Source organism: Euprymna scolopes, chromosome 35 (assembly GCF_053919585.1).
Source record: "Euprymna scolopes isolate OS-2025 chromosome 35, ASM5391958v1, whole genome shotgun sequence".
NCBI classification, from domain to species: domain Eukaryota; kingdom Metazoa; phylum Mollusca; class Cephalopoda; order Sepiida; family Sepiolidae; genus Euprymna; species Euprymna scolopes.
The window spans coordinates 53,903,943-53,930,214 of record NC_136516.1 but is presented as its reverse complement, the minus strand read 5'-3'; positions in this window follow the sequence as shown (position 1 = coordinate 53,930,214).

Below are 26,272 nucleotides of genomic sequence, written 5' to 3'. Positions count from 1 at the left end.
ATTTAAATAATTAACAATATTTTATGTTTTATGTGAATTCCGTAGTTTCTTTTATATATTTATGCTCAACAAACAATTCGTAGTCATAAAAAGACAAAGCTGTCATCGGGAAAAGAAAATTGAAAACGATATTGAACAAAAACTATATAAAGACATGTCTCTAACAAAATTTTATTGAAGTGTATGAGTATAATGTTGTTTTGTTTGACAAGTCCTTGGTTGTCACTCCAACAAGTGACGGTGCTGTGATCTTAAACGGACAGTCAGCTGCACAATGTGCGTTTAAATCTATTACGCAACTCCCAGACATATCAATTGAATTTCCAAATCGAATGAATACCTCCTTTTCTGCCCGGAAATATCTTTAACCAACAATTGTTATTTGTCATTTTCGCATGGATATTGCGTCATTTATTATATAGCCAGGCACACACAAACACTGGCTCTTATACTTACTAGATGACATTTTGATAATAGTAATCAGGTTCGTAGGTATTATGGCAATTACTTGGCCTGAGGACTGAATTTCTCGGGACTAGCTACGTTGAGTGGTCACTGAGGCTCGGTTGAAGTGATAGCGTTAAAATATCATCTACTAATTTACTTAATGCATATACATATACAATATATATATATATATATATATATATATATATATATGTACATATATATATACATATATATCTATATCTTATTAATATTTATTATTATTATTAACATTATATATATATATACGTGCATATATATATATACGTGCATATATATATATATATATATATATATATATATATATATATATATATATATATATATATATCTTACCCAGAATTTTTATTTAAACAGTGAAGCAAAACTCGGAAGTAGGATGTGTAGGTAGATTCAACTGGATGGTTTCCGAAAGGGGGACTGCAAATGTATTCCCTATTATTCGTTAAATAGTGTTTTTTCATCGTCTGAAGAGGGGCCGTTATTGAGAATATTTTCAAACGACATAATGTTTCAAACTGTCCGAACGGTCACAAAACGATTGTAACGTATGAAAATACACAACTTGTTGCTATCATTTCAATCTTTGTTGTCTTGATTTTATGAAAATAATATATATATATATATATATATATATATATATATATATATATATATAAACGAGAAATAAGCCTAGTTATTGTGTTCTCTTTAAATATAAATAATAAAACCAAAAATAATTATTTTTAAAGAATACGATTGGATTTAGAAAATTTAATAGCCCACATTAACAAGCGTTTAACCTAACAATTGCGATATAAGATTGTTTAATGAGTATGGAATTGAATCCTAGAACCATATACATCCAAGGCTCCGTTCAGTCTTGAGAAACAATGACTACTCTCTGTAATTGTGGGGCAGAGTCGCGTAATCATAGCCACACATCTTAATCGGTAATACTTAATTTAAGTGGCAATAAGTGGAGAATGACTGGAAACAATGCCGAGGTAAGCGGAGAGCACATATGTCACCTGATATTCCCAAAACAGTCACCCATATTCAGTACTGACCAGGCTTTACTTTGCTTAACTTCAGTGATCTAATGGGAACCGATATGCCAACGTGATTATGCCATATATGCATATATGCACATATACATGTATATGTACATATAGAGAAATAAACAGGATCAAACCGTGTTCTGTGGTCATCAACGTTTCATCTTTATTTCGAGACTTCTTCTAGAAATAAAGATGAAACGTTGATGGACACAACACGGTTTGTTCCTTTTTATTTCTCTATTTTGTCGGAATATTATTTCTTTTATTTCTATCATATGTACATATATATGTATATGTACATATATATGTACATATATATGTATATGTACATATATATATAATCTATATTTTTATAAAGTAATAGGGTTCGTGTGTTTCTGTCTGTGTGTACAGCTCTCCATCATCAACGAAATATAAAGGAGGTAAGAGGGTAGATCTCTCCTGGTAGAGAAACATTAGAACCCATTTTAGGATGTTTCTGTTATAGGAGACATAAGAATCTGGGCCTAATTTCATTATATACTATTCTACAAACCACCCCCATATCGAATGACTTATGCTCATTTGCATATCACATTATATTAAATCTCTTTAACTAATTACCTCGACCTTATTACATATTGGAAATATTCTAATCATTTCAACTGTACTATTTACAAAATCTATTTAACATTTAATTATTTAATATATTTTCATTTAATTTTATATTCGATTTATTTCACTTTACGTATATTATCTGAAAGGTTTACTGTTTGTGCAATCGGAGATTTACGTCATTACATGTTGTCTGTAATAGATATTTTTCTTTTTATTGGATTTTTTTTTCCACTTATTTTTATTATTAAATTTACCTTTTTAAAAAAAATAACAATATGAAAATGTTTATAATTTTAACTTCTGGTGCTTACGCATTAACACTTTTTTTTAACCTATTTTCAAAAATAAACAATTTTTATTTATTTTAAGCATAACTTTATTAATACATTTTTTTTATCTAAACTTGAAATTTCACAATATTTATTTAAATTCCCACCCCCCTCCTCACACTACGAATGCCTTTCGAAATAATAACGTATTCTTTCCGCACGCTACCAAACCTACAGACATATCTACGTTTGCTCTATCAACTGCTGGATTTTAAGTTAATACAACATTAAAAAATTGAAATTAATATTAAAAAAGGTTTGTGAACAATATTTCTTTCAAAATTATTTTTTATATCACTGTTCTGTTTATATTCCTATAAATTTATATTGTGAAAATTTACCACTTACCAATAATATAGACGAATTTAGGAAAACTCGTCCCGGGAAAACTCGTCTCGGGAAAACTCGTCTCCGGAAAACTCGTCTCGGGAAAACTCGTCCCCTTTCGCTAGGTAGGAAAACTGGTCCCTTATTGAATAAATACCGATTGAAAACACATTTTATGATCATTCTTGAAGGAGATATTATTTTTTAAAATAGACTATAGCCCCCCCCCCTAATATTTTTTAAAAATATTTTTACTTGTTTAATGTTTTCTTTTTTTTTTTTTTTTTAATAAAATCGATTTTCTAAGTGTCCGTTTTCTACCTAACTGGCTAAGTTCTTAGTGGTTTCACTTATATTAAAGCGTTTATTATGTTCATACAAAGTTGATTACAAATTTTTTTTGTTCTTATTTTAACGATGTTTTTTCGAGTCATAAAAACAATAATAAAAAACAAAACCAAAAATTTAAAAACTGGGAGCGTTACTTTTTTGTTTTGGTTTTTTAATTATGATAGTTTTTTGTTGTTATGTTTTTGTTTTCTCTCATATCAAATGCACTCATGCGTTATTTAAAATTATAATTTTATCCATTATCAACATTTATTGTCGTCCTGTCAAATTTTGCAAAAATTAACTAATAAATTAAAAGCGAAATATTTTTTTGGCGCGATAGATGCCATGTGCTTACAATCTCTCGTTAACTAATTTTTAATTTTTTAAATTTTTACTTCAAAATTCTAAAATCAATCATTCAGAGAAAAAGTAATCACTAGATAAATTTATTAATCAATTTTATTGAAAACTCCGCTATCGTGTATCAAGAATCTTTTTAATTTCATTTTTTTGTTGGTTGTTTTTCGGAGGGAGATATAGTTTTACCCCCCCCCCTCTAAATTATATTTTAAAAAATATTAAAATTTAAATTTGGGTTTGTATTACTGTACACATACATTCGAAAAAGTAGTTAAAAAAACAAATATATAACAAATAAATGTTATCAAAGGCAAGATAAGTTGGGTTACCCGATAAGTTACTTTTCTACCAAACTGGATATAATTCTCGTGTTTTTATTCAATTTAACATGTTTATTCAGCTCGAAAAACATGCAGTGTTTACCGATGTATTGGAAAATTCAAAATGGCGGCCGACTCTCTCTTAAACACGGTAAGTTCGGGAAAAGGTGTTATAAATAATAAACTAGACAAAATACTGTTAGAAATTTGCTCAATATATGTTACCGTGACATAACTTGACATATATTCGGTGGTTTGTTAATAGTATTTTGTCTGGTTTATTATTTATAACACCTTTTCCCGAACTTACCGTGTTAAATAGAGAGAGTCGGCCGCCATTTTGAATTTTCCAATACATCGGTAAACACTGTATGCTTTTTGAGCTGAATAAACATGTTAAATTAAATAAAAACACGAAAATTATATCCAGTTTGGTAGAAAAGTAATTTATCTTGCTTTTGATAACATTTATTTGTTATATATTTGTTTTTTTGACAACTTTTTCGAATCTATGTGTACAGTAATACAAACCCGAACGAGAAATAATGTCCGGTAAATCACATCTTAGGGGTCTTGATAATCGCTAAAAAATAGAAAATTAAAGAAATTACTGAGGGAGATTTAGTTTTAAATAGAAAATAATAAATTTTAATATTTTTTTAAATATAATTTAGAGAGAGGAAGAGAGAGTGGGGGGGGGTTTAAAACTATATCTCCCTCCGAAAAACAACCAACAAAAATGAAATTAAAAAGATTCTTGATAAACGATAGCGGAGTTTTCAATAAAATTGATTAATAAATTTATCTAGTGATTACTTTTTCTCTGAATGATTGATTTTAGAATTTTGAAGTAAAAATTTAAAAAATTAAAAATTAGTTAACGAGAGATTGTAAGCACATGGCATCTATCGCGCCAAAAAAATATTTCGCTTTTAATTTATTAGTTAATTTTTGCAAAATTTGACAGGACGACAATAAATGTTGATAATGGATAAAAATATAATTTTAAATAACGCATGAGTGCATTTGATATGAGAGAAAACAAAAACATAACAACAAAAAACTATCATAATTAAAAACCAAAACAAAAAAGTAACGAAAAATCGAATCGCTCCCTGTTTTTTAATTTTTTGGTTTTGTTTTTAATTATTGTTTTTATGACTCGAAAAAACATCGTTAAAATAAGAACAAAAAAAATTTGTAATCAACTTTGTATGAACATAATAAACGCTTTAATATAAGTGAAACCACTAAGAACTTAGCCAGTTAGGTAGAAAACGGACACTTAGAAAATCGATTTTATTAAAAAAAAAAAAAAAAAAAAGAAAACATTAAACAAGTAAAAATATTTTTAAAAAATATTAGGGGGGGGGGGGCTATAGTCTATTTTAAAAAATAATATCTCCTTCAAGAATGATCATAAAATGTGTTTTCAATCGGTATTTATTCAATAAGGGACCAGTTTTCCTACCTAGCGAAAGGGGACCAGTTTTCCCGAGACGAGTTTTCCCGAGACGAGTTTTTCCGAGACGAGTTTTCCCGGGACGAGTTTTCCGGCCACCAATATAGACAGTTCAGTTCCTTCGGTATTTGTGGTACCGTTCTGAAATATTAACGTTACTATTTTGAAAGCCATGAAGGCAAAGATGTTTTGTAACTTATTTTGTGCTTCCAACTAACAATTAAAAAAAAATTATATCGTGAAACTTCAATTTTAGCTAAAAAAATAATGTTTAAAATAAATAAAAATTGTTAACTCTTGAAAATAGTTTAAAATTTCAAATAGTTTTCATATTTTTTATTTGGTGCCCGGAAAACTCGTCCCGGGAAAACTCGTCTCCGGAAAACTCGTCTCGGGAAAACTCGTCTCGGGAAAACTCGTCCCCTTTCGCTAGGTAGGAAAACTGGTCCCTTATTGAATTAATATCGATTGAAAACACATTTTATGATCGTTCTTGAAGGAGAAATTGTTTTTTTAAAATAGACTATAGCCCCCCCCCATAATATTGAAAAAAAAAATTTTTTACTTGTTTGATGTTTTTTTTTTTTTTTTAAATAAAATCGATTTTCTAAGTGTCCGTTTTCTACCTAACTGGCTAAGTTCTTAGTGGTTTCACTTATTTTAAAGCGTTTATTATGTTCATAAACGAGACCGCATATTTTTTTATATTAATATAAAAAGAATTTACTTATTTACTGTTGTTATAAAAGGGTAAAATCGATTTGGGTTTGTATTACTGTACACATAGATTCGAAAAAATTGTCAAAAAACAAATATATAACAAATAAATGTTATCAAAGGCAAGATAAGTTACTTTCCTACCAAACTGGATATATTTTTCGTGTTTTTATTCAATGTAAAATGTTTATTCAGCTCGAAAAACATACAGTGTTTACCGATGTATTGGAACATTCAAAATAGCGGCCGACTCTCTCTTAAACACAGTAAGTTCGGGAATAGGTGTTATAAATAATAAACTAGACAAAATACTATTAAAAAAACACCGAATATATGTCAACCTATGTCACGGTAATATATATTGAGCGAATTTCTAACAGTATTTTGTCTAGTTTATTATTTTTCGAATCTATGTGTACAGTAATACAAACCAAAATTTTAATATTTTTTGAAATATAATTTAGAGAGTGGGGGGGGGGTTATATCTCCCTCGGAAAAACAACCAACAAAAAATGAAATTAAAAAGATTCTTGATAAACGATAGCGGAGTTTGCAATAAAATTGATTAATAAATATATTTAGTGATTACTTTTTCTCTGAATGATTGATTTTAGAATTTTGAAGTAAAAATTAAAAAAATTAAAAATGAGTTAACGAGAGATTGTTAGCACATGGCATCTCTCGCGCCAAAAAAATATTTCGCTTTTGATTTATTAGTTAATTTTTGCAAAATTTGACAGGACGACAATAAATGTTGATAATTGATAGAATTATAATTTTAAATAACGCATGAGTGCATTGCATTTGGTATGAGAGAAAATGAAAACATAACAACAAAAAACTATCATAATTAAAAAACCAAAACAAAAAAGTAACGCTCCCAGTTTTTAATTTTTGTGTTTTGTTTTTTTATTATTGTTTTTATGACTCCAAAAAACATCGTTAAAATAAGAACCAAAAAATTTTTTAATTAACTTTGTATGAACATAATAAACGCTTTAAAATAAGTGAAACCACTAAGAACTTAGCCAGTTAGGTAGAAAAAAAAACAAAAAAAAACATTAAACAAATAAAAATATTTTTTAAAAATATTATGGGGGGGGGCTATAGTCTATTTTAAAAAGCAATATCTCCTTCAAGAACGATCATAAAATGTGTTTTCAATCGATATTTATTCAATACGGGACCAGTTTTCCTACCTAGCGAATGGGGACGAGTTTTCCCGAGACGAGTTTTCCGGAGACGAGTTTTCCCGAGACGAGTTTTCCCGAGACGAGTTTTCCCGGGACGAGTTTTCCTAAATTCTTTTTATTTAGATGATCTGCTTATTTACAAAATATCGTGAAACCTTAATTTAACCTAAAAAAATATTTAAAACATCATATTACAAGAATTACGCCCCCCCCCCCAATATTTTTTTTACAAGGTTTCGGAATAATCGCCGACAATGAATCTGATATTCAAACACTTCGCAACTGAATACTTTCGTAGATATTATTATTTTCCCAGTACAAAAGTTGGATAAAATTTTACTTTAATGCCCATATTACAGCTTGGTTCTTACAGTGCATAATTATCAATTTCTTCTACTGCTAAAACAATTTTTTGGTGAGGAAAGCTTTATGTTTTGGGATTGTATTGAAAATGTAATGGAAATTTCAATTTCGTTCCGTTTTAATCTTTTATATTTTACTTGCCAATATAATTGAAAGAATACAATTCAACTATCGTAATTTTATATAAATAAACAAAAACAAATATTTTAAAATAAAACTTTATTAAAAAAGAAATAATTTTATTTTTAAATGAAAAAAATCAATTTAGTAAAATAATTGTATAAAACATCCCAACCTCCCCATGTTAAGTATGGCTTTCTAAATAAACACCCCCAGCCTTGTCAGCAAACCTGTAAACCTATAAAAGTTAACATTTCGAATGTGAACAGTGATTTTTCGATTTTGTTAGCGCTTGCCGCAATTAAAGACAATTAAAACGGAACTAACTTTATTTCCATTCTATTTTTTAAACAACCCCCAAAACATAACGCTCTCTTCCAGTTATAGCCAATTTTTTTTTTAATTAAATAAAACAGTTCAAAATAAACAGATAAGCGCATTTTCTTTTACATTTTTCTTACAACCAACGTTGTCATTTAACCAACTGCAGGATACCGTTACTTTTGTGGGGTTGTTTTGAAAATGGCACGGAGATTATAATTTCATTCCAATTTAATCTTTCTGGTCGAGCCTATTTCGAAAGCCTGTCTTATCATAGATTTGAACTACAAATAATTTATTACATTTTGATTATTACTATCTTAAGACTTAAAGCTTATATTTATTTCATTTTTCTATTTATATATTGAATTAGTTATTTCCAGTCTTATTTAAACGTAGTGCTTTCTTTAAACCGGATGAACCTTTTATAAAAATATGAGTTTAACGTAAAGAACACGAACAAGGTTTTATTCAACTGAATTTCTTCCAGTTTACTAACAAAATATATAAATTTAAAAGAGATATAAATAATAAAATAAAAAGGTTATGTAATTTAAAAGAAATACACGTACTCACAAAAGCAGAATTTTTTTTACACATTTTTTTCTTTAAAACCATAACAATGAGACTAACAATTACCTAGATCTTAGTAATTATTTGTTTTAATAGAACTGTTTTAATTGTACTGTTTACATATATTAGTTAACCTAAGTTGGTATTACATTTATTTTACATTTACTTTTTTTTTTAATTATTACTTTTAGACTGTGACGTTTACACCCGGAAGTAATGAGTCACAAGTAGGTCGCTTTTATTCATTTTTGCTACAATATAATTGTTTATAATTGTACTATTCAGAAATATTATTTATAGTTCGTCCATTTCAGTTAGTATACATTTCCTTTACGCTTAATTAATTTACAATCATTAATATCGTTAAACAATTCCGTTTAAAACCGAAATTATGCCACCCAAACGAAGTAGAAACGAAAGTGAGGAAGAAAGAATGGAAAGATTGGAAGCTAATAGACTAAGAGTTGCTGCAATTCGCTCCAATGAAAACAATTCAGATAGAGAAAGACGTCTAGAACTTAACAGGATACGTCAAAGAGAAAGGAGAGCAAGACTGTCAGATTTGGAAAGAGAAACCCAACGTGAAGCTGACAGAACTAGACATGCTGTAAGGCGGTTAAATTCATCACAAGATGAAATTCAAGAAAGGCAAAGATATGCACTGGAAAGAGAAGCAATATTACGATCGAATGAATTATATGAGGTAAGTAGACGTACACAAGGTCAGTTGAGAGTGGCTCAACGACATCAGAATGAATCGGAAACCCAACGAAGCTTTCGCCTATACCAAGGGCAACAACGAGAGGCTGCATGGAGAGAGAGTATGACTTTGCCCCAGCAATTGACAGAAAACGAGGCAGCTAGACAACGAATGACTGCTTTGAGACACCATGAAATAGAACACTGCAATAGAAAAGGATTGCTCTACAACAAAAATGACTCTCTCACTACAGCTGATATAGGAAAAATGGACAAAGTATGTCAACATTGCTCAGCTGTAAAATTTAAAGGAGAAACCCCTGGTTATTGTTGTTCTTCTGGCAAAGTTGTGCTTGATAGCTTTCCACCACTGCCTCAGTTGCTTCAAGATTTGCTCTCCGGCAATGGTCCCATCTCTAAAGATTTTCTGCAAAATCTACGCAGTTATAACAATTGTTTTGCAATGACATCATTTGGTCACAAAATTGCGGCAGTACATGGGTGGAATCCTTCTTTTAGAATTCGAGGCCAGGTTTGCCACCAGATTGGGAGTCTTTTACCACCTGAAGATGAAACAGCAAAGTTTATTCAAGTCTACTTCTTGGATAGTCTGGAAGAGGAACTACATAATCGGGGACGTGACAGTAGACTCAATAGAGACATTCTCCGAAGTCTGACTGAATTTTTACATGAGAACAACAGCTTCATTTGTCAGCTGAAAACAACAAAGGAGAGGATTGAAGAAGAACACTTGGTAGAACATAAAGTTGTCATAAGGGAAGACCGAAGGCCGCAAGAAGAGCATCCACGGCGATTCAATGCTCCAACAACAACGTATGAGATTGGAATATTAATGGAGAATGAACCAACAGCTAACCGGGATATTGTCTTGCGTTTTAGAAATGATACATTAAAACGGATCTCCGAACTACATCCCCTCTACGATACTTTAATGTACCCGTTAATGTACCCCTTTGGTTCTCCATCTTACAACATCTACATGAAGGCATCCAATGGGCGAAAAGTTACCCAACAGCAATTTTATTCGTACCATTTAATGACTCGGCCTGGAAACTATTTTCTCTGGTACCGAAGGCTATTTCAACAATGGCTGGTGGATGTGTACTGCAAGATTGAAACAGAACGTTTACAGTTCCTGAGGCGTGAGCAACAGACCCTGAGAGCTGACAATTATAGCAACTTGAGAGATTCAATTCTTAGGGAGGATGGGAATCCAGAACAGTTTGGTCAACGAGTTGTACTTCCGGCAACTTATACAGGAGGCCCTCGATACATGTTTGAGCGTCAAAGTGATGCCATGGCATATGTTCGGCGAATGGGCCGAGCCGACCTCTTCATCACGTTCACAACAAATCCAAAGTGGACAGAAATTACAGAAAATTGTCTTCAAGGGCAAGACCCTCAGGATCGTCCAGATATTGTTGCCAGGGTTTTCAGGCAGAAGCTAAAAAAGTTACTTGAATTTATTAAAAAGGGAGGATTTGGCAGGTTGAGGGCTTTCCTGTACAGTATTGAATATCAAAAAAGAGGACTGCCGCATGCACACATCCTCACCTGGCAGGCCCCAGAGGACAAACTTCTACCAGAAAAAATGGATCTCTGCATATCTGCAGAGATCCCTGACAAAGAGGAAGATCCTGATCTTCATGCTAAAGTGATGGCACATATGGTGCATGGACCTTGTGGACCATTTAATCCAAATTGTCCATGTATGATTGACAACAAATGTTCCAAAAAATACCCAAAAGAATTTCTTCAGTGTACCGAGCAAGGCCAAGACTCTTACCCCAAGTACAGGCGAAGAAAACCAGAAGATGGAGGCCAGACTGGTACAATAAGGATGAAGAGAAATGGTCGGTATGTTAATCAAGAAATAACAAACCAGTGGATTGTTCCGTACAACAAGGTCCTCCTTCAGCAGTTCAACGCTCACATTAACGTAGAAATTTGCAGCTCGATCCAAAGCATCAAATATGTCCTCAAATACGTGAATAAAGGATGTGATCAAGCAGTGTTTGAACTACAAAGAACTGATGGAGCAGCTAACCAACAAGGCCAAGTACAAAGTCACATTGTGGATGAGATCCAGCAGTTCCAGAATGCAAGCTATGTCGGCAGTTCAGAGGCGGCCTGGAGGATATTGGAACATCCCATCCATGAACATCTCCCCCCAATTGTACAACTTTCTGTTCATCTTGAAAATGGGCAGCGTGTCATGTTCTCAGCTGATACTGCTCTGGAACGAGCCCAAGGTCCACCGCCTGCCACAACTTTGACAGCATTTTTTCAACTCTGCCATGAGGATGACTTTGCAAGGGGCCTCAAATACGTAGAAGTCCCTGAGTTTTACACTTGGAACAAATCGACAAAGAAATGGATGAGAAGAATGCGTGGGGTACAAGTTGAAGGTACTGAAAATGTATGGAAGGCACCATGCATTGGGAGAATCTACACGATTAGTCCAAAAGCAGGGGAGTGTTATTTCTTACGCCTGTTGCTCAATGAGGTTGCTGGTCCAACTTCATTTCAAGATTTGCGAGCATACAATGGTCAGGTGTTTGAAACATACAGAGCAGCGTGCCTTGCTCGAGGCCTTCTAGAAAATGACCATCACTTGCATCAAGCAGTAGGAGAGGCAAGTGCCACTCAATCACCTTCAAATTTGCGAAGCCTATTTGTGATAATTTTAACAGCCTGTGAGCCAAGCAATCCTCTTGAGATCTGGATGGCTTTTCGTGATGTAATATCTGAAGACATTCTTCACAGATACAGGCAAGAAGTTAACAATCCAGAAGCAGATTTTAATGAGGACATCTACAATAAAACTCTTTGTCTAATTGAAGAAAAAGTTCTTATGTGCGGTCAACCATTGGCAAGCTATGGATTACCTGCACCAACGCAAGGGAGAGATGAAAGACTCGCGAGAGAGTATCAACGTGAAGTTACTTATAATCTTGAACAACTTTCCCTACAAGCAGAAAATATGCAAGAAAAACTGACCGATTCTCAAAGAGAAGTTTACAATTCATTCATGGCAATGTTGGAAGCACAAGGTGAAATGAACAAAAACATGATGTTTCTTGATGCTCCAGGTGGTACGGGCAAGACTTTTGTAATCAATTTGATCCTTGCAAAGATTAGATCCATGAGAAAGATTGTGCTTGCAACAGCATCCAGTGGCATTGCTGCTACTCTACTACAAGGTGGCCGCACTCTTCACAGCACTTTTAAAGTACCCTTGGATACTCATCGAATGGATCAGCCAGTTTGCAAAATTACTGGTAACTCAGCCATGGCAAATGTAATTAGAGACACCTCTGCAATCATTGTAGACGAAGCCCCAATGACGCACAAGAGTGCTTATGAAGCAATTGACCGAACACTGCAAGACATCACAGGAAACAAGAATCCCATGGGTGGCATTCCAACCTTATTTTGCGGTGATTTCCGTCAAATCCTCCCAGTGGTTAAAAATGGCACAAGGGCTAACATTGTCAATGCAAGTTTGAAACAATCCTATCTCTGGAGGCACGTTATAGTGAAGAGACTGACTACTAATATGAGAGCCTATATCTCTGATAACACAGCTGCAGCAGACTTCTCAAAATTGCTTCTCCAAATCGGTAATGGTCAGTTTCCTATCACTTCTTCACCTGACACAATTAAGATTCCAACTGCGCTTGGTAAATGTGTCGGTAATCAGAAGCAACTGAAAGACAAAGTGTACCCAGACCTGCAAAACAATGGAAAATCACCGGATTGGCTTGCTGAGAGGGCTATTATTTCGCCATTAAACAGCAATGTGAATCATTTGAACAATTCAATAATGGATGAATTTCCAGGAGACACAAAGCAATACAAGTCAGTTGATTCGGCTACTAATGAATATGAAGCTGTTCACTACCCTGTGGAGTTTTTAAACTCTTTGGAGATATCTGGAATGCCTCCACACATTTTAAATCTCAAAATTGGATCGCCAATCATGATTCTTCGATCCTTGGAACCGCCAAAAACAACAAACGGAACCAGATGTGTTATCACCAGATTGCACACCAATGTACTTGAGGCCACCATTTCCTGTGGTCCCTACAAAGGCGAAACCGTTCTACTGCCAAGGATCCCCTTAGTTCCATCGGACTCAGAACTTCCATTTAAATTCCGGAGACTCCAATTTCCTGTGAAGGTGTGTTTTGCAATGAGCATAAACAAAAGTCAAGGTCAGACATTTAACACCATTGGCGTAGACTTGACATCAGACTGCTTCAGTCACGGTATGTTCTACGTCTCCATCAGCCGGACAGGAAGTTCAGAAAAACTCTACATTCTGGCTCCAAATCAAAGCAGCAGAAATGTAGTTTACCCTGAGGCTCTTCAGTGAAAAGTTCGAGAAATGGATATGAGGAAAAACTGACATGATCTGATTGTGGTAAGTTTTTAGTATTGAATGTGCAAGATAAAATTTAAGCAAGAGTTGAAAATTACTTCAATGAAAAATTTACTATGTAACATCAAGTAACCTTCCTTTTTGATGAAAATGTTTTGTGAAGTTCCTGATTGAATTTCAGTCACTACAAGAGGTAGTTAAAATGTTAATCACCTTATTCAATCGTTCCTCTTACAACATCAACTTACTGGAAAGGTGCCCACAGATTTTGGTACCCGAGTGTGCAACAAAGCTCCGTGCGAAGCACGGGTATCTTTGCTAGTATATATATATTTATATACATATATATTATATAGAGTTTACATTAAATCTAAAAGTAGATATATATATATACATATATATATTTAAAATTAAATATATATCATTATTTCAGAAACCAATTTTTTGTTTCATTTCGTTTTACTTTTATCATATATTTCTTTTTTATATTATATTTCTTCTTTCTTTTTTCCCTTTTCTTCTTTCTTTCCTTTATGGTTCCGTTATCTTTTTTTAATTTTTTTAATGTTTGCCTTTCTTTTTCCTTCTTTATTTCTTTTTTTCTTTCCTTTCCTTCATGCATTTATTTTCGTCTTCTTTCCTTCATGCTTTTGTTTCTTTATTTTTTCTTCATGCGTTATTTCTTTTCTTTTTTATGCTTTATTTTTATTTACAATCCCTTTCATTTTCTTCTTTCTTTGTCTTTGTGTCATGATTTCATTTTCCTCTTTTTTCTTTTTTTTTTTTCGTGCTATAGTTCTTTTCTTTGTTCTCCTACTTTATTTCTTTACGTTCTTTTATGCTTCTCCTTCTTACTTTACTTGGTACTTTCTTTCTTTTTTCTTTTTGTCGTCCTTCATCTTTCTTTAATTTTCTTTCCCTTTTTACACTTAAAAAAGTCTTTCCTTTATTTTCTTTTCTATGCTTTCTCTCTTTCCTTCCCCTTTTCCTGTCTACCGTTTGTAGTTTATTTTCCTCTTTTTTCTTTAATTTCTTCATTATTTTTCTTTATTTCTTTTTCTTTTTTCTTACATTTATACATCTTACTCTTTACTTCTTTCTTTCTTTCTTTGTTTTTCTATCTCATTATCTTTATTTATGGCACTCCACTTTTTTTTTGCATTCTGCTTTAATTTCCTCGCGCTTTCTTTTTACTTTTATTCCTTTATCTTATTTTTGTTTTAGAAATCCAAGCCTTGCTTAATTTCATATACTTTATTTTCTCTACTCATTCTTCTTCCTTTCTTTTTCTTCCTTTCGTCTCTTTCTATCCTATCTTTTATTATCGTCTTCAACTTCAACTGTAACCCTTTTCCCCATGGACATATCTCATATCTCTTTTTGCCAACTTGCTTTATCGTCTCTCAAACCCTTTTCTCAAAGCAGTTACACACTTTTCCTCTCTCCTCTACCAGAACCCTGAAGATATCTTCGAATATCCCGCCCCCGCAGCTAACCAGCTCCTAGACCGAATGCAACAGATGCTCCCATTATACACGGCAACAATAGTCACTCATTTTTCTATCATAGCTCCCAGCCAAACAACAAACAGAGGAGAGAAACCTCTATGATCTGGAAAACATGTCCCCCGGGGCCATTTCAAGGGATCTAATTATCGACGAGAGATACTGAAGAATATCCACAAAAGGTCTTTGAAAAACAAAGATCAACTTACCGTATTTCTTTGGATTCATAAGGTCATCAATTTCAAACACCTGTTTATTATTTATAAGGACTTTTGTATTGAGCTCTTTGGATTCTTGTGTTGGTGAGGAGAGGCAATCTTTCTTCTGAAGATAAGCACGGGAAGAAAAGGCGGAAGATGCATTCTCTTTGATCTATTGATAAATAAATGAATGAATAAACAATAAATGGAGAAATGGAAAACATCTAATGGATTGAGGGATTATTAAAATGTGTTTAAAGCATAGGATAAGTGGTATCATAGAAAAGGTATGTGCAAATGGATATTATATATGGATATGGATAGAGAGATAGAAAGAAAGATAGACAAAAAGCAGATAAATATAAATATATATATATATATATATATATATAAACAGCTTGAAAGCATAGAAGATGTGTGAACAAGATAATGGCAGATAGAGACAAATCTAAAGATAGATATGAATAGATATATAGATGAACACAGATGAACAGATCAGATAGACGTCGACAGATCTAAAAGTAGATATATAAACACATTTAAAGATAAATCTGAACAGATCCATAGATAGACGTGGGCAGACCTATAAATAGATATTGACTGATCTAAAGACGTAGACAGATATAAAGATTGACATAAGCAGATCTTTTGATAGACATGAACAAATCGGAAACAGATACAAATGTATAAAAATAGACATGAATCTATAAATATAGACGGACAAATGTAAAGACAGACCCATAGATAGATATGAAAAAATCTATAGACCAATATGGACAGATCTAAAAATAGATATATACAAATGTAAAAAGTAGTCATTAACATATCAAAAGATATAAACGCGCAAATATTTGGATATACATAGACATTTGAACACAGATATGAATCTTTTAAAATAAATGTCTTAATATAGACATGAAAAAATCTATAGACATGAACAGATATGAATAAATATAGACATGAGACAACTCGTGACCCGTTAAGTCAATTTGGCGCCTTGTACATTAGTATTTATGTAATAATACCGTAGTACCTTTAATGTTCGTGCGTATGTGTGTCACGGTTTCCGGACTAGAAATTATTTGATCAGGAGATCCTATTCATTAGAAAGGAGGATAGAAGGTTATAGTATAATACAAACATTAAATTTGTATATAGCTACGCTAATTAAATTGTTGTATGTTATCATCTTCTACCCGCCTTTTAAATAAATAGTATCTCCCGATCACCGAGGACACAATGTAAAAATATATTAAATAAAAAAAAATGATGTCGCTTTTGGGTCGTACATGAAAATAAAATATACCTTCTTGGTCTTGTGGCTAGGATCCAAGGGTAGTATATGTTCTGTCTAAATATGGCATAATGATATCGTATGGTTTTCGTTCGCGCCGAGCGTCCATACAATGGAAATATGTCACAGACCCTTATAAGGATATTGGAGATAAACCGTAATAATCAGATACATTTTGCCACTACATTAACCAGGTTACTAAAATAAATACTTTTACATTTTTAACAAAAAGGCTACAATAATATCGTCGGGTCTCTATTTACATTGAACGTCTGCAGAATGCCCAACAACATTATATTGCATATAAAAGATGCCGCTGTGGAATTTCCACGAGTCCTGCTAGCATATATTTAATTAATCTTCGAGAGTCTCATTAACGATCAGTTTATAAAGATAGATACGGACGGATCTAAATATAAATAAAAAAAAACTTTTTACATTTAAAACCGTATTGCTATTGAATACAATATATTTATGTCATCCAATTAAAATTATGTCATTCAATTAAAACCCTTTTGGTTATGGTGACTGGTTAAAGTGACGACGGTTTATAAGTTGAAATATTAATGTCGATTTTTGATTTAAATCATCCGCTTACAATGCTTCTTCTACTAAACCTACCATCTAAAACATTCAATATGTAAGCAAGATTATCAGAGTTTTAGTATTATATATAAACACCATTATTATATACATACATTCATATATATACATTATATATACATATGTATATATATATATATATATATATAATACATATATGTATATGCATATATATATATATATATATATATGTATTTTTGTATATATATGCTAAAATAAATAAATACATGTATATAATAAGTATAATTGAACACAAATTTAAAATATATTTATTATAAAAATAGTTACGTAAATGTAATTATGTAAAATAATAATATAAAAATATAAAATATATAAAATATTAATGTAAAACAAATAATATTAAAATATAAAAATATTAGTAGATTTACCCGGCGTTACTCCGTATTAAAGGTAACGTTATAATCTTTTTAAGAAAATGAGGTTAAAAACCGGAACGAAACTGAGACATGTGCATGCAAGTATTATGTTTTTTTCTATACAGTTCACGTTTTGTAAGTAAAAAAAAAAAAAAATACTAGATTTGAAATCGAAACCAAAACTTAAAGACAGTGAGTCAAGTATGATAACCATTCGGCCAACTTGACACGAGCTTTTAAAAGTGTATTAAAACTTACTAATTATTAACATAAGTGATCTGTCATGTGAACCATTCGCATGCGCATTGGTGAAACAGTTGACAAACAGATAAAAAGCCGATCACCCCCATTGTACCAATTTTTAAAATTTGACACCTTAGCAACCCTTTTTTCTAATGAAAACGGATTAAAAGTTTTCCACATGTCTGACTACACTTTTTACCAAATTTCAAATCTGTAGATCGAAAATTAGTTGAGTATATAGGTTGAGAAGTATCCTCACTCACATTCTCATTTTTATAGATATATGCGTAGATATATGTAAAATGATAAATATATAATAACACTTTGCAGTGTTTTTCCTTCTGTAAACGTAAATGTTTTATATATATATATAACAATGCTTCAAGCAAACTATTTTAACCTATTATGTAATAAAAAATTAATATATAAATTTATTTCCAATATAATAAAATTGTTATATTATAACTATAACGTAATACAATGAAGATAAAACATTATTTTGCACAATTGAATGTAAGAATAAACGCGCGTAGAATGACGTCACTAGTTTAATAATTTCTCATAATACGACAAACAATAGTGTACAATATAGAGCAGACATTTTAAAACTAGTTTTTTCACAGAAAGCACACTCCTCATCAGACAGAGAAAAGTAATCATTTAACAACAAAAAACTTTAATCATTACTTTGTAAACAGATACTTTATAAATCGTGTAACAACTCTAAAGTCATATATATTCCCAAGTGAAAAAAGGAGGATGAAAAAAGGAATATCCTTGAACAGTTTATTGTAGCAGTAAATTCATGAATATATTGAAAAGTATCAAGAGAATCCGGATATAAAATCAGTAGGAGAAAAAAATGAGGAGGCTTAATCTTAATAATGAAAATATTAATAACGAAAATAAAGGAAAATATCTCTTTAACTTTTGATAGACACACAAGATATTATTCTTTATCTATAAATTAATCTACAGTTAAACTGATGCTTTATTTATAGATTAAGAAGAGAGAGAGAGAGAGAGAGAGAGAGAGAGAGAGAAAGGGGAGGAGTTAGTTTATTTTTTTAAACTAAATAAAACTTTTTTGTTGTAAAGCTTTGCTCACGTCCTTGTTTTTTTTTTCAGTTTTTACAGTAAAATCCACACCGCGTGTATCAAAAGTAGGAATTCCATTATTATTAAGAAATACAAAGGACTTACTACTCCCCCTCTCAGGTAACACCCTAATAATAATAATAATGATAATAATAATAATAATAATAATAATAATAATAATAATAATAATAATAATAATAATAATAATAATAATAATGATAATAATAATAATAATAATAATAATAATGATAATAATAATAATAATAATAATGATAATAATAATAATAATAATAATAATAGAAAATCAGAGGTTTCCAATCAGATCGTTTGTTGACTTGTGTGAACGCTCCATGTGAGCCAATAATAATAATAATAATAATAATAATAATAATAATAATAATAATAATAATAAGAAGAACAACAACAACAACTTGTTGTCACTCAGTTTCCAGGGAACACCACAGGTTGTTTTCTTTGATGACCTGTGTGAAAGCTTCTTGTGAGACAATAATACAAAGAAACATCAGACAGAATCATGAAAACTAAAATTGTATAATTGTAAGATAACCACCCCCGCGCAGCCCTGTCTCCCTTTATTTGGGTGCGTCACAATAAACTGGCGCCGCATCAAATAAGTGAACAGGGTCAAGGAGGATGGAAAGACCGAGAAGAGAAAAACTAGTTAGATTTCCGCTGGATGAGTGCAAAGAGGACTGAAACCTAACGGAGGCTTATTGCTACCCAAATTCCAGTGAAGACCAATGGTCGATGCCAACAAGAAATCAATGGTAAGCGACTGTTGCGATAATGCAAATTCATATGCAAAGTTTGTCGAAAGAGGTAGAGAGTACTGGAAATCTGAGGAGACTTGTTGTCACCCAGACTCCACAGAACGCCACGAGTCGATTTAAAAAAAAAATCTTTGACGATGGCCTGTGGGACTACTCCTAGTGAACAACAAATAATAATAATAATAATAATAATAATAATAATAATGATAATAATAATAATAATGATAATAATAATAATAATGATAATAATAATAATAATAATAATAATAATAATAATAATAATAATGATAATAATAATAATAATACGACCGGTTGTTTTCAGTGAGTAGTCTCTCAGTGAGTGATATATATATATATATATATATATATATATATATATATATATATATATATATATATATATATATATACCTCGATGTCCCTGTGCTCCATTGGATCGAAACCACGACTACTATCTATCTTACTTTTATTTTATTTCGAATAATTTGTAAACTGTGGAAATATTTTTCTTGCATAACCAAAAATATTATAATTTATAGAAAAAGAAGAAGAGGAAAGAAAAAAATAAAAGAGAAAAAAGAAATAAAGAAAAAAGGAAAAAAGAGAAGAGAAAAGGTGAAAATGGTAATATAAAGTTAGAATGACCGATATAAATAACCCAAATATAATAATATTAGGATTCGCATTGAATCTTTAGTTGTCATCGTATAACGATTTGATCACTGTCTGTCTGACGTAATGAACATTTAAATTAAAATGTTTAAAATTCAACGCTATTTCACACGGTTAATGGTAGCCGAATGGATACGGCCTCCGCTAATCGAGCCAGAGATGTCTCGTGTCGCGGAGTTCGAATCGTTCGACTGGTAGTAATCGTGACACCATCCACTGAAGAATCCCGAAAGGATGAAACACTAGTGTCTGTAGGTATTTAATTATTATAGTAAAAAAAAAAAAAAAATAATAATTATGACAGCCCCTTTAAGAAATTCGTTTCTTATCGTTGAGCACTTTCAGTTGAATTAAAAGTCGGTACATTTAGCTCTTATGCGTAGATCATCGTATAACGATTTGATCACTGTCTGTCTGACGTAATGAACATTTAAATTAAAATGTTTAAAATTCAACGCTATTTCACACGGTTAATGGTAGCCGAATGGATACGGCCTCCGCTAATCGAGCCAGAGATGTCTCGTGTCGCGGGGTTCGAATCGTTCGACTGGTAGTAATCGTGACACCATGCACTGAAGAATCCCGAAAGGATGAAACACTAGTGTCCGTAGGTATTTAATTATTATAGTAAAAAAAAAAAAAAAAAATAATAATAATAATAATAATTATATATATATATATATATATATATATATATATATATATATATATATATATATATATATATATATATATATATATATAATGGGTTAATAAAGTCCAACGAAAGAAAGATGTATATTTAAATAAGGGAGTAGTCACCAGCAATGTGTATTTTTTAACATTATTTTATTATTCCGTGTCTTGGTTTTTCATTGAGAATTATGTTTGGATCATTGTAATAATGTTTTTAAATCATTGAAATCGTTTACGCGCGTTTCAGACGGTCTGTGATGCGTCCTCGTCAGAAATTATTTTCAAATGTGTAAAAATGGCGATTTTCGTAGTTACTTTGAAGTTTTTCCAAGGGGTGGAGGCTTGTAAGTGTTTATTATACATTGGTATGCTGATTTTTTATTGCTTTTTTATTTGGTTTGTCCAGGGAGATTTTGACCTCGCTGTAGTCAGTCGCTATCTCTTTCTGCTAATGTGTTTTTCTTTTCCTTTAGGGTGGGGTAGGGTGTGTGTATGTGTGTGTGTGTATGTGCGTGTGTGTGTTTATGTGTGTGTGTGTGCGCGTGTGTGTGCGTGTGTGTGTTTGCTTTTATTGGTTTGGGAATGTGTATATTGTTTTATAGTATTTTGGGGTTATTTGCTTCCTTAGGAAGGCGGCTGTGGTCCGAGGTCGTTACTAATGTGTATGTGTGGGGAGGGGGGACTGGCTCTTCTGAAGTAAGGGTAGGGGTGCTTTCATTCTATTTTGATATTTATTTTTTGGATTCTTGGATTTTAGTATTGTGATTTTTCGTTTTAGTCTTATATTATGTTTGTTTAGAAAGAGGGGTGTATTTAAAATAGGGGATTTTTTAATGTTTCTATTTATTTGTCTCCCCATGTGGGTATGGCCAGACCCACGATCGGTTCCTAGTGTGGGGAAGATTTTGTTCCCCAGAGGGGGGGCATTGGAGGGGGTGTAGGTATGGGAGGGGGGGTGATAGAAGGGAAGATAGTCGTTTCAGTCATGAGGGGGTTCTCCTCCCCTGACTGAGGAGGGAGCGAGGTGTTGGAACAGATATTATACTATGGTTCTAGGTGTCTCCTAGTGTTGTTGGTTTCGAGGTTAAGTAGGGTTGGTATTGTTCAGTGTGTTGTATTAGAGATAGGGATGTTATGTCTGTGTGTGGTTGTATGCGCGCACGTGTGTGTGTTTTAATGTGTCGGTTCTGATTTATGTGTGGGTGTGTATATGTGTATGTGTATGGGCGTGTATGCAAGTGTACCTTGCATTCCATGTTTTTGTGTGATGGTATTAGGTTCTGTTCAGTTCAGGAGTGAATTTGGTGATGAAGTTTTTTTCCTGTGTAAGTAAATAAAAATAATTGTCTGTTTGGAAGATTGACATTATTTTGAAGCTGTTTCCACTGCATGTGTGTACGTGTTTTGAAACATAGAGGTGTCTGTTATCTGTAATTTTCATGTTGCTCTCATGTAAGGCCACTCTATTGCTGAAATTTTTGGTGGCGCCTATGTAGGATTTGTTGCATGTTGTGCATCTTAGTGCATATACTACATTTCTGGAGGTGCAATTTAGATCCTTTTTTATTTTGAATGTTTGTGCTGGGTTTTTGAATGTGTATGTGTTACCTTCTATTATTATGTCACATACTCCACATCGCGGTTTGTTGCATTTTGTAACTCCTTTTGTAGTATGTGGGACGAGTTTTGAGGAAGTTAGGATGTGTTTTACGTTTTTGGGTTGGCGTTTGCTTTTTATTATTTTTGTTGTTTTAAGTATGTTGTTTAGTTTGTCGTTCTGATTGAGGAGGATAAGGTTTTTTGTTATCTGTGTGAATAGTTCTGGGTTGTTTGTGTTGTGTGTAGAGACGTATGCTAGAATTTGTTCTTTGTTGTGTTCTTTTGGGGTTCTTAGTTGGTTTATTGGAATTTTTTCAGCCAGTTCAATACCTTTCTGTATTAGTGGTAGTGGGTATCCTCTTTTCCGCAGTGTTATTTGTAGTTCATTCAGTCTAGTTGAACGGAGGTGTCTGTCTGTTACTATGGTGCAGACTCTACGTGCTAGGGAGTAGGGTATTGATTTTAGACAGTTTTTAGGATGGTGGCTTTTGAAGTGGAGGTAAAGCTAATTATAATTTGATAATTTAAGTAGATACAGCTGGTAATTATTGCGTTGAATATAAAAAAAACGTAATACTTATACTTGTAATTAATTAATGAAACACATATTTAAATAAGTCTACATTGAAATTGGTTTTAAATAGCTGGTTAAAAAGTAGAGGAAAAGAAAAAAAAAAGAAAAAGGGAAAAAGATTGGGAAAAAGAAAAAAAATGGGAATTGAAAAAAATGAAATAAATTAGTGAAATATAACCTTTAATTAGCGAAGTTAAATTTTCATAGAAGAAAATTCATGAATAAAATGATACGAAGATAATAAACAAGTCTCTTATATTAATGAAAATAAAATGTTAATTAATTCTAACTAAATTGTATTAATTAATAGATGTCAGCTTAAACATATAAGTATACCTAATATAAATAATTATTTATCTATTGTAATAATTATGACAAGGATAAACACATTAGCTTATACAAAATAAATTGAAATAAGAAAAAACGTAAACAAATTCTATGAATTGAAAATTAGTTTCGTATAAAAACCTAAGGACACCTATTATAGATTTATCTATTGTTAACATAATCCATCCAGCCATGCTTCTGTTAAGTCTTGAAAGACAATGAATACCCCTTAGGGGCACTAGCGCGTGTAATTGTGAGGCAAGAGTTGCGCAATCCCAACCACACTTCTCCTGAATCGGTACTGTTTGAGTCCAGTGGCAAGAAGAAGTCCAAGAGGACTGGAAATAATGCCGAGATAAGCGGAGAGCACATACAACACCTGAAAGTCCCAAATGGTCCCCCATTTAGTACTGTGCAGGTTCTACGTTCCTTAATTTTAGGCAATAAATATTAACTATTTCTAAATAATAAATTAAAAAAATATATGAGAGATTTTTAGTGTTGATTAAAACAATATAAACAGATTTTAGTAATACATTAATGAGGCGTAATTATCTCTGCCAGAAATATCGAAGATGGCATAAATATCATAAAACAATGCAACTACTGTCCAAATACTTACAGATTAAAGTGATCACACCCAAATTCTTTTTTCTTTTCAATTTTATGTTAACGAATTCTTATCATTCTGGTGAGTCAGGGCGGAGATATTCAAAAACTGACATAATGATTATGCGCTACGAAACAGGTGATGTCAAGAATTGAACATTTTAACATGCTGAGAGAAATAAACGGTAAGATGAACATCTTGGAATTTGCCATATAAACTTTGTGTCATTTATTTGTATATGCTCTGTAGTTATATTTAACATACATCTAGCTTCATAAATAAAAGGATTGGTATTATTAAAGAGTGAAATATAACTGAATATATACACCCTCCCCCCATATATATATATATATATATATATATATATATATATATATATATATATATATATATATATATATATATATATACAAACAAACAGAGTGTTCATCTTATCTATAAAATATGAAACTCATAACGAAATGTTTTATCACATTTCTACATTTTGATGTCTATAACAAATATTAAAAATATGATTACATGAACGGAAAATGCCAGGCCTAGTTTAAATGACGCAAAACACACACACACACACACACACACACACACACACACACACACACACATATATATATAACATGGGGGTCAGCACTTATTAAGGCCCGAAGACCACTCGAAAATAAGAGTTAATGAGTGCAGAGGAAATGGGGTAGAAATGGATTACTGAGGAGGGTGGCTAAACAAGAACTTGCTTATATTTGATTTAAAAAACAACCATAATGTAGTCAACAAGAAAATAGGCCAGCAGAATAGAGTTCCACAAGTGGGCAGTTCTAGAAAAGAAGTTTTGATCTAAGAATTTGCGTTTAGATTTAGGCACAGATGGAGAATGAGGGAAACTGTTGATGCTTGTTGTAGCTAAAGGAGTACGTTTTTGTGAAAGTTTGACAAGGGGGGGAGCATAGATTGAAACTCAATTGAGCACTTGCTATGAAAATAATGATAGAGCAGACACATGCTCGCAACGTCTTTTCAGTTGGAACGACATTGTAAGGAAGGAAAAAGGGCAATACTTACTTGGTTTTGAAGCCGATTTTGAACTTTGTCAAAGCAGGATAGGGTGCGAGCAACTCCTGCCTAGATATGGCAACAGTATTCCATCTTAGGACACATCTGGTTCTTATAAAGGTAGAGGATTATATTGGGAGTTCGTAAAAAGCCGTAAAATGACGAAACACTTTTTCTGGCGACTTAGGCAACAGATTTGATGTAAGTTTTCTATTTCAGGTCAGGAGTAAAGGTCAAACCCAGAAGTTTGTCAAAATAGGGAGCATCTTTTAGACGAAAGCCATTCATATCAATTGGAGCCAAATCGGGATCAGAGCGTCCATGGTGAAATGATAAAAGTTTGGTTTTGGACGCATTAGAATAAACCATCTTTTTACCCTATTGCATCACATGCTGAAGGTCTGAGGAAAGAGAGAGAGAGAGAGAGAGAGAGAGATGGAGGGAGAGAGATAGATCTTATTTGTCGTTAGCTTTTGACGTGGATCGCAGTGTGACCGAATTAAATTAGAATGTGATTTGAGAGATGATTGATTAAGATAAGGAAGGGAGTTGGGTCCCGGATGGATTCCTGAATCACGGCAGCATTGATACTTTGAGCTTCAGACTTTTACCCATCGACGACTACTTGTATAAACCTATTGGGGAAAAAAGAATTAATGATTGTGAAAACATTTCCAGATATTCGATAGCTGGAAATCTTCTGAAGTAGACCTTTTTGCCAAACCCTATCAAATGTCAAGAGCTATTGCTACTTAAGAGGAAAACCCAATGGATAGATTCACTGATCCTATGTGAAATTACAGTCAGTACACCAGCTGTAGATTTTGCAGGCGGAAATCATACTGCTTGTCATTAAGTAGGTTGTTTTTGCTGAGATGATTGACAATATCTCTATCTATCACGGATTTAAGCAACTTATTCATGACACACAGAAGACTAATTGATCCGTACTGAGATGAAAAAGACCGATCTCCACTGTTTTTAAATATTGGTCAAACTAATGAGATTGCCC